Here is a 12,437-nt window from a genome sequence, read left to right as displayed (position 1 = left end):
ACCCCTCCCTCAAGCAATACCTCTCACCTCACCATGTTTGGGCCTGGCTGGAAAGTGTTCTTGAAGACTTGCTTGTCTGGGTGGAAGTTAGAATAAAGGGTGTGTGCAAAAACCAGCCTAGGGTACAGAGATAAAAAATGCTCTGCCACAGCATTTGTTCTGGAACACCCTTTGTTCCATGTTCTTGCTTTGCCAGCAAGGCAGCACTGCAAAGTTACAAACATTATTCCTTTCCCTGATCTGTACTGAGATGAGGGGCACTGAATGGAGGAGCTTTTGCATGAAAAGCAGGAGCTCAGTCAGTAGAGCATGAGAATCTCAGGGTCGTGGGTTCGAGCCCCACATGGGGCAAAACATTCTTGCAATGCAGTGGGTTAAACTAAATGACCCTCCAGGCTCTACAATTCTATGAGCCTATGAGACAGAAGAAAATCTATGAGTCTGTGAGGTTGTGGGAGCCGGAAGAACATAGATCAGTTCTCTAGTCCTTCTAATCTCTGGTCCAGAAATGTCAGAGAATGTAGATAACTTGCGAAAGTGCAAAGGTTCTAGATTCGATTGTGGTTAAAAAGCACACTCCGACAGCAGTGCCGGGAAACCTTTCTACCAGATGCAATGGAGAGATGCTGCCCATAAGAGGAAAGAGGAATTAGATGGACTAATATAATGGTCTGTTTCAATATAGTGCAGCCTCTTGTAGTGAGTGCTTCGGTCCCAAGCAAACTGCACACTAAAGCACTTGTCCTCTTCAAGCATTCTACTTCCGTATTAGGTAAGAAAGGAAGGTGAGGGTGGGTGTGATCTCAAGCACATTCCAGTCACCTTCCACAAATTGGATATCCAACCTCTGAAGCAAGGAGGACTCACATATGTTCCCTGTGCTATTTAGTACTCTGGAAAATCAGGGTTTAAAAATGCACAGGGAGCCTCCACCGTCTTGACCGTTGACATCAGTAGGCATTGGTGACCTGGGAAGACGGATATCCCATGCTTGTAAAGGTGTTCACTCTGAGTTGTAGCCAGACTAAGTTTGTGGAACTGAGCTCTCGTTGAAAGCAATGGGTCTTATGTGAATTTGTTACTATCTTGCCAAGTTGATTTCAATGGTGCCTAAGATTGTGAAGCTCAAGATTTGGGCCAGGTCCTGTCTCTCCGTCAAATCTACATCATGTGATTGTTGTGAGGATAAATAGGAGTGGAGAAGAATCAGGCACTGCACTTTGAATTCCTTGAAGGAAAGGTGAAGATATATGTGTAAAAGTGGAACAGAAAGAGAACTTAGTCTGGATCCAACCCTGGCTCCAGCATTCAGTCACCTTCAGAATGGAAGACATTGTGCACAGCAAATTAATATAATCACAAATAAGGCAGATATTCAGTATACATGCACCTTCTACTAATTTCCCTTAGAAATGCAAAGGAAATTGTGGTTTTGCTCCTGGAATGAGAAAGCAGGAGAAACATCAAAAGAGGTTCCAAATTCATCAATTAAACGGTTGCTTTCTGATCTTAGCTTGGCTAGAGATACGAAGACTCCCTAAATAGAAACGAAACCTGCATGATTGCAAGCCAAAAGGAAGATGACTTTTGTCCCCCCTCAGCCATTGTTACTTAGGCAGTAAATTAGCACAGCACTATCACTGAGAGGCTTAGGTTCCTGCTACAATATGACTTTATATAACGGATGTCGGCTGCCTAAAGTTGATCAAATTTATGTGCTGCTAGTTTGAGATATGAAAGGTCTCTGCACACTAATCACTTGAGCTGTCAGATGGAGATAGCATGATTAATTTTCCATGTACCGGGTCTCTTCTGCAACCCCGTGTGTACCACCATGCATAGGAGATTTAAAAGTTCATTCTTGCCGCCGAGTTGGAAGGACAGTTTTTAATCTCCTTCCTCCTCCTCTAAGTATTTTCCAGCAACAATTAGCCTTGTTGAAACCTAATTCTCTTAGAAATCCATAATGCACTTTCAAGAAAAAGTTTTGAAAAGTTATAATTAAACACAAGAAGAAAAAGGAACAGCCCACTCTTTCTGATCCTCTTCTGTACAGAGACAGTGGCAGACAATTATGATTCAGTTTTATAATTCAGGTATGCTGTGGCAAACTAAGTCCTTGAAGTAAAGGGTTACCCTAGAGCAGAAACTACTATCTATAGATATTAGTGAATTTTCATTCTTGCTTCCCATTCAAATCATTTCAATGAGAAATGATGGGGGGGGGAATCAATTTTTTTTATACAGATTGTGAAATCTGCATATAAATACAATTACCTAATGTACATAGACATCTCTTGATGGTTTGATTTTGACAGACTCCTAATATGTAATCTCATCAACAGTCAACCATCAATACCTTGTATTGCTTTTAAAAGCCCCAAATAAGTTTGGTCCAAGGGTACTTTAGAGACCACCTGAACCCTTATATTTCAGTCTCTGAGATCGTCTGCAGGAACATCACAAGTAATTCCTTCAATTGGAGAGGTTCATTTGACAAGAATCTGAACTGTTAGTGCAGGGGTCCCCAAACTAAGGCCCGAGGGCTGGATGCGGCCCAATCGCCTTCTCAGTCCGGCCTGCGGACAGTCCGGGAATCAGTGTGTTTTTGCATGAGTAGAATGTGTCCTTTTATTTAAAATGCATCTCTGGGTTATTTGTGGGGCATAGGAATTTGTTCATTTCCCCCCCCCCCAAAAAAAAATATAGTCCGGCCCCCCACAAGGTCTGAGGGACAGTGGACCGGCCACCTGCTGAAACAGTTTGCTGATCCCTGTGTTAGTGTCTCCATCCCAGTTCTGTGCAATATTCTGCCAATAGAGATTCGGCAGGCACCTTCTGTTTCAACTTTTAAACACCTGCTGAAAAGTTTTCTACCTTGTCAGGCTTCTGCAGGTAATTAAGAATATATATATATCCACAACAGCTGATTGATTATTTTAAATTTCTTTATGGGGTCAGCCATTTATGTACAAATGGCTGTTACAGCATGGTTGGCTGAAGCTAAGCATGGGGCAGGCGAGCCATAGGGCTTCCAACAGTGGCCTTAGGACAGCCACCTCAGTAGATTGATGTCTTGTGGAGGCCATTATGTGGGGTGTAAAACTGCAGTCAAGTACAACATTCCTACAGTGGACATGTTAGGGGATGTTTTGTACCACTCAGGAGAAGACTTCCTGTTTCCTCCTGAGCTGGGACAGACTTCCACTACATGTGACTTGAAGAGGGTGTGGTCTGTTGTACTGGCATGGAGGAGCACAAAGCCTCCATGCTCTGATCAGTGTGTGTTCTCCATTTTGTATGTTGCTGTGTGTTTGGAGAAGTGACTGCTTAGTCGCAGTCACTTGGGACTAACTTCTTTATGGAATAGTTCTAGTTGCTATGTAACCTAAGCCTGCCTTCAGGGATATGTCTGTGAACCTGAATGAATCTGTGAGTAAACTACTTTTATATCAACGTTAATCAGATTCTTGTGTTTATTCTTTTTAAGAGGGATTAGAAGGGATTTTACCAGGAAGGAATCTTTAATAGTCAGACTCAGGTGAGTCAGCAACAAGCTGATTGCTGCGTAATTTAAAAGGGGGATGTTTGGAACTCTGCTAGAATATGGAACTTGCTAGCGCAAGTTAGGAAGGATATCATTAAATAATATATCCTCTCCTGCCTCCCTAATCATTCCCACACATAATGCAAAGCAAGACCCTGAAGCAGTTCCAGCCCTCCGGCAGGAGGCTGAAATGGATGTACACCCAATGTCTGAGCCAAAGTTCCACCTACACCTGTCATCAATAAAGTTGTGGCCATTTTTAATCCCGATTGTGGTCTGCCTGAGTTTCTCCTGTCATAGTATTAGACCGGGGGAGATAGGGAGGCATTGTGACTGGGACCGCAACGAGGAATATCATGCAGTTGTTTGGCAATGTGTTGCTGCGTTCCTTCTGTTCAACACAACCCCCAGAGGCATGATGAGAACACAGGCTCCAAAACATCCCAAGGCCATTCATTTATTTAAAGTCTTGGGATGGATGGGGGAGGTTTTTTAAATATATATATATATATATATATATATGAAGGAAGGTTGTAATTAGTGACTCAAGTACAATTTTAACAGAGGGTTGTTTGAGTTTGTCATGGAGGGAGAGCAGCTCATTTTGGGAGGCAGGGTGTGCACTGCAAATGTGGGCTTTGATGGTGCAACTGAAGATGCCTTTACTCCACAGAGAGTCGACGAGAGTTCCTTCCCTAGACAATAGGTTGCATTCATTCGGAGTGATGGAATAGGCGATGCATCCACTTTCCTGCGTCACTTTGTGCTTATTTTCCTCACTTAAAGCTGCAAATGTTCAAATTAATATTTCAAATGCTGCCAATAGTGAGAAAAAGCACCTGCTTCCAGCGGGAAATGTATTTAAATTAGCGTCTTTCAGGCTTCCGGCTTCCTGTGCGCCAGGGAATGGATGCCTCTCCCAACACCACAGAGAGAGATGGCGATAATCAGAAAATGACGGAATTGCATTTTCTGCATTCCTCTTAGGTTGGAAAAGGAACCTGGCTCTCACCTGCAGTTTGCCTGGCAGTCTGCCACTTGCTTCCCCATGGAATGCGAGGGCTGGCAAAGGCACTGGGTGCATGCTGCCGTGACACACCCACCCCTGGAATCCCATTCCTGGAAGCACCAGGTATCCTGCTAATTAGTTTTTTTAAAAAAAAAAATGGAGTAAACTACAGACACATGCTGGAGATGATGAGATAAGAAACTGCGAAAACAAACCCAGCTACAAGGATTTAAAAGGTTTGGGTTGAGAGGGGATTTCAATCGGAGATTATGGGGGAAGAGGAGCCCACAGTTTGCTTATATCAAAGTTTTTCTCCACATTTATGATACGACAATTCTCCCTGGAATGCAAGTTTTTTTAAAAAAAAAATATCTGTACAATTTCTTCCATCCTCACTTGTACAGATATAAATATGCAATTTAACAAAACTGGAACAGCGTGAGAGAAAGGAACTGAGAGGGAAGGGGTGGGAATGCTACACTTTGAAAATTTGGAGCAAAATCCTCCCTAAACATTATCCACAAAGGAATGTGTTTGAGATAAGGACAATTGGCCATATATCAGTGGCAGGGAAGAAAGGAGTCTACCAGTTGCAGGAATAGAAGCTTTTAGATTAGCTATTTGCATTCTGGATTCAGACAGTTCTTCCTAGGCTGTAAAAATGGCAAAGATGTCTTGTTTGCTGGAAGCCAAATCACAGGACGAAGTGATGCAGTGACTTTTGGAAACTGAGGTAACCACTTCTCCTAATGTAATGGAAATTACCATATTTTTCAGTGTTTTAGATGAGGATTTTTGAATAAAAAATGGTGTCAAAAAACTGGGGTCGTCCAATACACGGATAGTGGCATGGGGGGGAGAAGCGGCACACCAACCATCCAGCCTGTTGGCGGGAGCGCAACTTCCCCCAATGCCGCAGCGAGCGGGAAATGATCTAGGGAGTTTTTCCTGCCCGCAGCTGTGGGGGGGGGGAGAGAGGCTACGCACAGCCCGCCAGCTGGCGGGCGGGCGCGCAACTTCCCCCAATGCTGCTGCACACAGGAAATGATCAAGTGAGTGTTTCCTGCCCACAGCTGCATGGGGGGGGGGGGAATCAACAACTTCATGTCAGGAAACTCACAAGTAGGACCCTGGCAGAGACACATGCCCAATTGGCATGTTCCCTTCTTCCTGGACGATCGTTCGGGAGCTTCTCATCTTCTTCAGCCCCCGGACATCATAGTGATTGATGTGGGAGTACATCAACACACTTTTAGGCATCTGCAGAGGTTTGCACAGTTGCATAACAGACCACAGCAGCCAGCATGTTGGCTAACCTACTTAATTACATATATACATAGTCGGAGCACTTCAACATGGCTCCCTCTCTCTCTAGCATCAGACAGCAAAGAGAAAGAACAAAGGACAATAGTCCCACTTAAGGGAACACAGTAAGACAAAACATCCTGTCTTCTGTCACTTCCCACTCTGTGGAAGGAAAACACATACCCAGTCATGTGACAAACAATAAACCCATGACTGCACACGGGGAAATGAATCTCCCAACACTTTGGACTATATCCCCTCATTTTCTTAAAACAGAGTCCCAAAGGGGGGAGTGTCTTATACATGGCAGCATCCAAAAAATGTAGAAGAATGAAGCCATCAAATCTAGCATGCGGGGAGGCCAGTTTGATTAAATTGTATAATTTGACATTGGAATAATTGGCATTAATAATTGTAATAATTGGATGAAATTGGTATTGTTATTGGAACGATATTGGAAAATCAATGAAAACATACTTTAAAAAATATGTTCATGTCTTTGAAATAATAGCAGGAAAAGGAGCTTGCCATTTTGAGTTCACAGAGCTGCAGGGGGACCCTTTTAAATTAAAATGAATGCTCCAGATCTGAATGGGAAAGTTCAGGGCATCCCTAATATATATTGAATGGCATGGAGTGATTTTAGCTTTGTTCCCTAATACAGATGTGATGTACAATGACATGCATGGAGAAAGTCATAATACTTCTGCTCTGCCTGCTGTTGATACTCTATTACTCTGCCACTGAGGAAAAATCTGTTGCCCTTTTCTGAATAGAAAAAGCATTCATTTTCTTGCACACAGAAGGCTATTGATGTACGTTTGTTTGCCTTACTTGCGGGACATCAGGAGGTGTTGAAAACATAAAGGATAAGAGCACCTGTTATCCTTACAGTAATTAGCAAAACATTTGTTGATTGACTGTGCTATGCATGTTTATGGAAACCACAAGCAAAAGCAGCGTAGGCCTACTCATTCTCAATTTTTAAATGAAAAAAGCCCTGTAGCATGAAAAAAAAATGTATGAACAATGTAATGCATATATTGTTTGGCTGAATATATATGACACGTGACTTGCATTTTCATTTATTACATACAATGGGTCAGCCTTCTGCAACATCTAAGTACCTTCCAAAAGTTATAATAATTTTATACGGCTGGGTTGCTCCAGCCACTCTGGATGGCTTCTAACACATATAAAAACATAATCAAACATTAAAAACTACCCCCCCCAAAAAAAACCAGGTCTATGTTAATATTTATTGGCTTATTATTTTATAACCCTGGAAGGAATTGTGCGGTATAAGCAAAACAAAGTAAGTTTTAAAATTTACGTCTTATTTTGTTCCTTAAAAGTACCATAGTGGCTACTTTGACTCAAATGTTTCAGATGCTAAACTTGAGAGAGTTGTATCAGTGTGCTGCCAATACGCTTATTGAAACAATTTTCAACAGGGTAGCCATGTGAAAACAGCAAAGAGTTTGGTGACACCTTAAAGCAGAGCTTTCCAAACTGTGTGTCACAACACATTAGTGTATTGGCTGCAGTGTGTAGGTGTGTCGCACAAACACTCCCCACGCTTCTCCCGGAACTGGAAAGGGGTTAGTTTAACCTCTAGTTTGCTAGTAAAACTGAATTACTGTGTTGCAAAATGATGCATGTATAAAAGTGTGTCACCAACAGGAATAGTTTGGAAAACTCTGCCTTAAATTAGACTAGCAAAAATATTATGGTGTTAGAGGCTGTTGCCGACAGTCCACTTTATCAGGTGCATGAAGCATTACCCTGAGATTCAGATACCGTATTTTTTTGTGTTTAACACGCCCCTGTGTATAAGACGCCCCCTATTTTGGGGGACTCCAAATTAAGAAAATGGGGAGAGATTGCCAAGATTTGTTAAGCTTTGTGGGGGTAGGATTGGCCAGACTTGTTGAGCTTTGGGGGGGGAGGATTGCCAAAAATTGCTCACCCACCTGACAAACACAGACAATCTCATGCGTCACCGAAGCCACCAATCGTTTGCCCGGTCTCCACCAGCACCTGCCAATCGCCCACCCAATTGCCACAGCAACAACAGCCCTTGCCACAGCCACCAATCACCTGCCCAATTGCCAATGACAATATCCTGCTCGCAGCAGCAACCAATCCCCTGTCCCCACACTGCACTATCCGTGTATTAGACCTCCAATTTTTAACATAATTTTAAAATAAAAAAATCCTCGTCTTATACACAGAAAAATACAGTACATAAGTTTGGTTGGGATGGGGATTGTAAACAGTGAGATCAGAAATGAAATAAAATGAAGAAGAGTACAGAACATGACAATTACATATTGAACAGTGACCTTTCACAAACGCACACAATCGCTAAAGGTGCTACAAGATTCTTTGTTCACCAATTGCCTTAGTCCATGGTGCTGCAAGTCAGTCGGTTGCGGAAAAGGCAAGCACATTTTCGCTGTATCCTAAGCTCTCAAGCACCAGAAGCCACTTCATTTGATGCCTGCTACAGGTAAGATTTTAATGCTTGTATATTATTGCCATCAATACAAAGTAATAGGAAGTAAACATGCTTAATTATATTCAGTTACCACATTTCCATATATTGATGATTCAGACTGCCTTTCTTGTCTTTGGAAATGAAGTTATACCAAATTAAGACATGAATCTCTCTCTCTCTCTCTCTCCTAATCATAGTAATACTGGCAAGTTGCTCTTGACAGTCAATACCTTCTACCTCTTCTGAGGAATAGTTGTGCCTGGTACAGCCTTTTGAAAATGAGGTTTTAATACAATTATGCCTTGTACATTTTTTCCCCCTGATAGTAAACAATGGACACATTACTAAGGAAAGGCACAAGCATCAGTGCAGCTCAGGGTAATATAATTTGCTGTGGGTCACTTCCCTGAACAGGCCTCCTAAAAATAATGTTGCATGAAGAAGTTGGATTGTAGAACAGACCCACAGTGTGTAAAGTAACTTCAGAACATTTTGAGTTTTTACATTTTAACTGCATAAAATGCAAAGGCTTGAATGTGTTTTTCCACAAGAACGTAAGAACCACCATGTTGGATTGGGCCAAATCCTGTCCAGCATCCTGTTCTCACAATGGCCAACCAAATGATGGGAACCCTGCAAGTCGGATGCAAGTACAATAGTGCTCTCCTTGTAATTTCCAGCATCCTGCTATGCACCCCCATTCCCCATTTGCCACCAGATGAAGAGGGGGAATTATTTCTACAAGTCTGCACTTTATCAGCCCACCTGAAGACTTCCCTGGGGTCTCCCTTAAGTCAATCAAGGTAGTGCATTTTTAGCTTTACGGAGTAAGTAAAAGCTAAAAGTTTACTAAGGAGGGGGGGACATGGAGTTTTAGGAGAAATATATTACAAGGGAAAGTTACAGGAATCGTGCCAATTCCCAAATGGAAAAAAAACAACAAAATTAAGTACCGGTAGATTAAAACACCACCCACTTTCCTGAACTCAAACGAACACTCACTTTACCAGACTCTGGGAAAAAATAATTATTCTGAAGCAGAATTTTCTCTCTCCTTTGTTAGTATCTCTGATGCTTTTTCATATCACACCGAGTTCCATCCTGAACTGCCCACTTCCAGACTAACTACATTTTTTAAGCCTTTGACTATCTCCTCACTGCTAACCTCACACTCCAAAACCCCTTGGGTTACAAAGCTCTGGGAAGTTTGGTGCTTTTCATTTTTCTGCCCTCAGACAAAACTAAGCAGGTCATCCTTTAAAAATAAATAGAAAGATGAAACAGAATTTTAAAAAATAAACAATGCCAAACCTATGTCAGTATAAAATAAAATTAAAAAGCGCAACTGCGTACAAGCCGAGACTGTTACAACTTTTTGCAATACTCAGTATTGCCTACCTTCTCATTTGCTCTCATTCCATCAATTGTGTCAAAAGGGATACAAAGATTATGCTTAATGTGTTGAATCCAGACTTAGTCATGTTTAGACCTGTTGAAATCAATGGGAGTTATGTTTGTCTTGACTAATTTCAGTGGATCTAGTCTAAATCTGGATTCCACCTACAGCGCCCTGGGGAAATGCAGACCTACTTTATTAGTAGTGTTCAAAAGACACCTTTCTGTATGGCACAGTGCATGACAATAAAGGCATAAAGAAAATCCAATGCATTCTTAGTGCATTATTACATATTATTTTCCTGGATAAAAGGGTTGTGATGGCATTAACACCTTTTCTTCTCCACTAAGAAGCCATAGTCTGAAATCTTCCTACCCTCTTATGAGATGTCCTTTATCCTCACCAACTACCCATAAGACCACTTGTGCTTATGCTGATTTTATCCCATGTTTAACTCCTCTTAAGTAGCCTGTGCGGTCTTAACTTATTTAATCAGTTCTGATCCCACTATTCACCAGAGTCACAATGCCGTACAAAGTTAGGCACAAGTTACAATAGAATTTAGTATTGTACATATATGAATATGTAACTTTTCCTCCATCAATAACTTCCTATTTTATTAGAAACTGGTGCCGAGGAGTCACTTCATTATGAACCTGTGCAAAGGAGCCAGTAGTTTCTAGAGGCAATGCCATTTTCCTACTTCCAGCCTCCACCTCTGTGTGTCATTAACAATGTGACATGGTGTACTATCATTCCAGCTCTTTGCTTCAGGTGGAAAGCACTGCAAAGATTGGTGAGCATTCTTTTTTAAAGTATTGTGCTACATTACGCCCTTTGCATCTATGAACAAGCTGCCATTGCTCTACATAAAGCCCATCTCCTCACTAGATAGTTCCATAGACAAAAGAAGATATCCTCTTATCTTAGCTGGATTTGCTTTGCTACCCGCTTTCAGCCCACAATCTTTGCTCATGGAACTATAATAAATCCAGTTCTGTTCTTATTTCTCTCATTTGGCTCATCACCCTTGGTACCCATTGCAGCTGACAGGTTCAAGTCTGGAGATGTGAGTGATTCTTGCTTTGGCAAAGAACCTCTAAGCCACACATCACGGAGGCTGACAGCAGAACTCTGCACTTGGGGCTGATGAATTATATTCAGTTCCACAGGCTCACTTTTAGTTTGAAGCCTGGAAATTCCCACAGATGCCTGTGCGAGGCTTTCTAACAGGTCCAGGAGTAGGGATTGGGAACCTGCGGCCTTCCAGATGTTGTTGAACAGCAACTCCCATCATTGGGGCATCCCTGACTATCGGCCATGCAGATGCAAGCTGAGTCCAGAAATGTCTGTCAGGACAGAGCTTTCCCAATCCTGGATTAGAGTGTGGTGTCTGATGAAGGTCTCTGTCCGAATCAGCAAAGACCCATGTCCTTTCATATCAGGTGTGGGGAACCTTTGTCCCTCCAGATGTTGCTCATCTACAACTGCCAGCGTCCATAGTCATTGGCCATGCTTGCTGGGAGAGATGTTGAGTTGCAGTTCAGTAATATCTGGAGGGCCAAAGGTTCCCTACCACTGCCATAAAGGATTGTTTTCAGAATGAGAGCCCTGGTTGGAACTTGAAACTTGGCATATGGACAAAACACTTATTAGTGTATGGTTTCACCGGGCCACCATCATATATAAATGCCAGTGCAGGACACACTGGTGCCACAGAGCCCTGTGATGCTGCCACTGTACTTGCAGGCTGGGGTAGGCTCCCATGTTGTGGACAACAATTCCCATCATCGCTGGCAATTGGCCATGTTGGCTGGGGCTGATGGGAGTTGTTGTAGTCCCAGACATCTGGAGGTCAAAATTTTGGCTACCTCTGTACTTAAATGTGACAACCAGCATTGTAATGTTGTTGTTGTTTTAAAAAAGGATCTAAAATCTGGACTAGTATGCATATGTAACTGGAACACAAGATTATTGGAGCATCCTTTAATAGGAGATGACCAAATGCCCATTTGATTTATATTTGGTATGGCAGTTTCCATGACATAATGATTAGCACACTATTAATTGCTATTAAATTTCTTTTTTCCTTTTTGCATACATTTGACACCAGGGCGTGAAGTGAAAAGTAAGGTTACCCCCATCAAGGGCCTATTATCAAGCATCATTAGTCTCCATTTAGGGTACTGTTTTTGACACTGCATATATTAATTCTCTGCACTAATTGCATGAATGAGGAAAGCGGTGTTGCTAACTCACACAATTGTTCCCAGAGCACAAACTGAAGCTGATGTGTTTTCCAAGACAGGCATTCATACAATAATGGGCCAACTTCATAATTGCTAGATTCATTACAGCTCTGTTTCCCTAGTTTGTTAAATTCTCATCCAAATCTTCACTTTCTGTAGAATTAGGTGGAAAGCAACCAGCACTAATGCAAGAGGCAGAGATGTTATGGCAATGTTGCCTGGGTTTAGGAAGCAATACAATGGCAGGAGCAAGCCTGATGTCCAAAATAGGGGGCAACAATACAAGAAACACCAGAGCTTAGTCAGACCTGCTTGTTTGTGCAAAGCTAAACAGAATAGGAAGTCATCTTTTGCTCCTTCCTTTCCGGGCGGGTCCAATAGCCAGCCTGGGTGAGCAAGAGTTAGTCCAGAGGCTGGAAGTATTTCACTGA

The sequence above is a fragment of the Lacerta agilis genome, chromosome 4 (genome assembly GCF_009819535.1).
Source record: "Lacerta agilis isolate rLacAgi1 chromosome 4, rLacAgi1.pri, whole genome shotgun sequence".
Classification (NCBI taxonomy): Eukaryota; Metazoa; Chordata; class Lepidosauria; order Squamata; family Lacertidae; genus Lacerta; species Lacerta agilis.
The sequence above is the reverse complement of the archived record's forward strand: the minus strand, read 5'-3'. Positions refer to the sequence as shown.